Below are 4911 nucleotides of genomic sequence, written 5' to 3'. Positions count from 1 at the left end.
ACCGAAATTCTGGGCTCAATCATCTGAGGAGACATCAGTTGTTTCCTGTGGCAACTAAATCACACCACACTCGTGTCAGCCAAGTCAAGCTACTGGTTCTTAACAGCTCACTAGCATGTTATTTTCTGGGTTAGAAAAGAAAAATTATTTAATCATTTATTTGTTGTGCAATTTGGCCACTTAGTACTGAGGCAAAATTTCTGACAGAAGACAATTTGTGCATAAAGGGTTTATTCCAGCACAGTTTGAAAATAGTCCACCAAGGTAGAAAGACATGGCAGGCCGACTTGGAAAGCAGCTGTCACATTGCACCGACAGTCAGGGAGGAGCAGCGAAAATGATGGTGCTTAGTTTAGCTTCTCCTTTTCTTGTCTTTGGACCTGGACCCAAAAAATGACAACACTCACATTTAAGGTGAGTCTTCTTTCTTAACCCAATCTACAAATTTTATACTCAATTTTATAGTCATCACACCAAGATGGGTGTGTGTGTGTGTGTGTGTGTGTGTGTATGTATCTGTGTGTGAGATAGACAGAGTATAAGAGACTGAGTGTGTGTGTGTGTGTGTGTGTGTGTGTGTGCGTGTGTGTGTGTGTGTGTGTGCTATAGGGTATCATGTAGCTCAGGTTTACCTCAAGCTTCCCATGTAGCTGAGGATGACCTCGTGACCTTGACTTCTGCCTCAAACTCACAGAGATCCACCTGCCTCTGCCTCCCAAGTTCTAGGATTCTAGACCACATGACTGGCTTGACCTTGACCTTTTGACCTTCTGGGGTTGTTTGTCCTAGTTGTTTTGGCTTGTTGTTTGTTTACCACAGGAGCCAGGACTGGCATAGACTGACTCAGTAGCTCAGCATAGCTCGACACTCAATCTTCCCACTCTGCCAGGCTAAATGGATGCCTTTGCCTCTGGTGTCTACCCTCATAGTTACAAAATGGCGGTGATAGCTCTAAAGCATCACACACGTTCTCCTCCTAGCACTTTGTTTAAATGAGAGAAACTTGACTCTCTTCATCACAGTATGGAATTGTCACATGCCTCAGCCTAAATAAGTCACCGACAAGGGAAACGACTAGAGTTTGGAACACATCCATCCACACTCGCCCCCTGGGACTCCTAGGATGAATTATCTGCTGCCAGATCCAGCTTCCAGAAGGGCCAGAGGCTTCTGCCCTGATTGTCTCATGGCTCAAGGTCAGCGACTTCACCAGGGAGTGTTGATTTCTCCCGTCCTTCTCTCTGATGCACTTGAAGCCAGAGTTGTGATGCTTGGTGGAAAACTGAACACTGCAAGGTGTATGTGGCTCTGCTGGTCCCTACTGGCCCCCGCTGGCCTCTTCACGGCCCAACACAGGCTCGCTAGTTGACTTCTGCATGCCTACAGCAATGGCAGATGTGAAATGGATTTCCTTATTACGGAGTACCCCAAAGAGCACTTTTCTTCATGTGCTTGCTACACCTCCAAATCCAGATAACTAACCTTCATGCTGAAATGAAAGCCAGCAAGGTCCCGGCTCTTGGGGTGGAGTGTAAGGCGAGGCAGCTCTCCTCAGGACGCTGACTCAGCAGCGTCTGGGGTCATAAAAGTGTCACTGAACTATCCCAGATGAGACAAGACAGGTGAGGCTTCACTTTCAAAGTTCCACTGGTCCTAGGAGCTGTCTCTAAATAATCAAAGCCCTGGGTAAAGCCCCCACTCCTTACAATGGAGCACAGACACAACACCTCAATAGCTACTAGATTTACCTAGTATTTTATGTGACCCTTTAAAATTCTAAGCCAATTTTAATGTATTATAAGGAAAACAAAATAAACATGCTTAACCCCCAAAGGGAAGGTGGTTGACTTCCTTCAGGCCTTAGACCAATACCTGTAAGCGTACGGCCACACCAGGAGCCGGCTGAAGAGCATAGCTCGTGTCCTGGTGACCTTGTATTTCACCCTAGGTGATCAGGACTTCATGAGCAGTGCATGGAGACTACATGGTCCTAGCAGCCTTCTCCATGTAGAGGGTGTGCCGACACAGAACGCACGTCCACTCAAAGGGAGCAGAAGATCATTTATTCTGGAACTAAATATGAGGAGCCACAGTTTAGGGACACAGCCATGGGTTCCTCAGATCCCACAATATGAGGAACCATGGTTCAGGAACACAGCCATGGGTTCCTCAGATCCCACATTCCAGCACTGAGCGGCTTGGTGAAGATTTTCTGGTTTTTGAATAAAGAAGGTCATAAATCATGGCGCTTTGCAAATACTTTGGTAAGTCTATGAACAGGTGGCTATGGAGCAGCAGTGAAAAGAAGCATTTTGTTAAGTTAGTGCTTTCTAAGAGGTTTTTATCTGTCAGTCACAGGATGTTAGAAACACAGATGTGGGTGAGACTCCTTAGAAGGAATGGCTAGCCCAAGGTGACTGGAAGTCAACGGAGTTTCAATCTGGCACCAGCCTTTCCAAGCACAGCTTCTCTCCAGGAATTCTTGTTCATGAATACCAACAAGGGGCAAACTTCCTCACGAGTCTGGCTGCACTCCGACCCAAGTGACGGTTTCTTCCAAGAGTCTAAGTCAGGGGAAAAACATTTATATTTGCAAATCCTTTACAAACCATAACCAGCAGATCCATGTTTTATCTCTCTGAATTTGAAAACCTTGAATGAGGGGAGTGTGGTGGGGGGAGCTGGCTTATTAATCCTGCTCAGTATACAGAGAGGTTGAGATTTGGATAGAGGCTAAGTAACATATTCAGGAGCATACTTTCAAGAAGTGGAACTGGGGAGACATGAGCACAGAGCCAAATCCAGCACTGTGCAAAGGCACAGAGTGAAGAAATAGCCTAGCCAGAGGGCGAGGAGTGTGGGAGTCCCGACCACGGCAGAGCCCTGAAAGCAAATTTTACTTAGGAAGACATCCACAGGCAACATGTCCCCAGTGTGCCCAGTTTAAGAAGAAAAACATTTTTGGACAGCACCTCAGACGCAGGGCAGGGCAGAAGAGGTGTGTGCTGCTGCCACAGGCTAAAGCTGGCTTTGCAGAGTGTCATCTGCCTTGGAGTCTCTATCGGATCTGTATTGGAGTCTTGGGGGTCCTGGTTTGGTCTTTATTGCTGTTATAAACACTGTCCAAAAGCAACCTGGGGAGGAAACAGTTCACCTCATCTTGCTGCTTCTAAGTCACAGGCCATCGTGCTGGAAGCAGGAATGGAAACAGGCCATAGAGTAACCCTGCTTACTCAGGCTCAGGTAGCTTTCTTATGCAGCCCAGCCCACCTGCACAGAGACGGCACCGCCCACCATGGCGGAGGCCCTCCCCGCAGCAGCAATCACCAATGAAGAAATGACTCACTGACACATCCAAGTTAATCAGATGGATACCATCCTCTACCCCCACCCCACCCCCACCCCACCCCACCCCAGCTGCCCAAGATTGCTCTGCCCAAGTGAGTCAGGTCCACAACCAAGATCAGCCCGCACACTTGGGGAACTCTGCTAGGTTTCTGGAGATTAAAAGGGACATTTTCCCCGGAAAATTTTTTCAGCTAAAAATGCTGAACACTCTATTTAAAACAGTAGACAGCCAGACAGCCAGACAGATAGGTATTCATTTGTACCTCTTTTTTTTTTTCTTATATCCACTCCTATGGCACTCTTTTTAATTACGTTATTTATTTTTTCTTACTGTTTAAACCTCTGAATTATTTATATATTCTAGAGCCTCTATCAGATGTATAACTAGTGTAGACTTATAGAAGCTTTGTGACTTCATCTTTAGTCATAAGAGAGGCAACTAACTCTGACATGAATCTGGGGAAAGAAGAACACTTAGTTATTAGTGGGAATGAAAATGGGGCAGATTCCTCAAAAAGCTAGAAATAGGTCTACTGTATGAAGCAGCTATAGCCCTCCTGGGCAGAGTCCCAAGGGATTCTGTATTCTACTACAGAGATGCTTGTTCATCCGCATTCACTGCTGCTGTGTTCAAAATGCGAGAAAATGGAAACAGACTAATGAAAACGTGCTTCAGTGAGATTTGCAGGTAAATGCCTGGAGCCAGAGATAATCAGTCCTAGTGAAGTAACCCAGACCCAGAAAGACCAGTACCGCATATCCCCTCTTCTATGTGGATGATAGATTCGGATTTCAAGTATATGTGTTTAAATCAAGGAAACTACTAAGGGGGTACAGGAAGCATTCAAGGGAAGAAGGGTAGACTGCGGATGGGGGATGGGAATAATGGAACAGGAAGGGTTAAATGAGCTGTAGGAGGGGACCACAGGATAGATGAGGGAGTATGGGGAGAGATAACTAATGCTAATGGCCTTTTGAAAAAGCCATATAGAAATTACTACTGTAGAAGCTTTTAAACACACACACACACACACACACACACACACACACACACACACACCATATATAGTTTGAATGGAGTTGTCCTATAATGGGGAAGCAATACCCCACTACACAACCTATGATATATATATAATTAAAGCCCATCAGTACCAGGCTAGTTACATTGTTTTGAATTGTTGGCCAATGATGTCTGATATACCAACATTCCAGTCTGGTGCTGCTCTTAAAGCTGCCCTCTAAAACTTTACAGTAAGATGCTTTTGCTGAGAACGCTACACGTGAAGTAGTAGGACATGGAGAAATCAAGCTGTTAACAATCTGGGATTCTCTTCCCTGCTGCCTAGCTTTCACCCTTCTGAACTTTCTATGTACACTACCATGGGTGGAAGTATTCAACAGTCCTACCTAGCTGGGAGCACTGGGACCTACAACCACAGATGACAAGATGTACAGTACAGTACAGCCCAGTGCAGCCCAGTGCAGCCCAGTGCAGCCCCCAGTGTAGCCCCCAGTGCAGCCCAGTGCAGCCCAGTGCAGCCTAGTGCAGCCTGGTATAGCCCA

At 46.1% G+C, this 4911-nt stretch overlaps 1 long non-coding RNA gene across 1 annotated transcript in view; it reads right to left on the bottom strand.

The window, feature by feature from the left end:
- Positions 1-2324: 2324 nt before the first annotated feature.
- LOC116075027 overlaps positions 2325-4911 on the bottom strand; it is a 7385-nt gene continuing 4798 nt past the window's right edge. The window contains exon 2 of the long non-coding RNA XR_004112387.1: positions 2325-3134. This is a non-coding gene — a long non-coding RNA (uncharacterized LOC116075027). The remainder of the gene's footprint in view (positions 3135-4911) is intronic.

The sequence above is a fragment of the Mastomys coucha genome, unplaced genomic scaffold (genome assembly GCF_008632895.1).
Source record: "Mastomys coucha isolate ucsf_1 unplaced genomic scaffold, UCSF_Mcou_1 pScaffold3, whole genome shotgun sequence".
NCBI classification, from domain to species: Eukaryota; Metazoa; Chordata; class Mammalia; order Rodentia; family Muridae; genus Mastomys; species Mastomys coucha.
The sequence above is the reverse complement of the archived record's forward strand: the minus strand, read 5'-3'. Positions and strand labels throughout refer to the sequence as shown.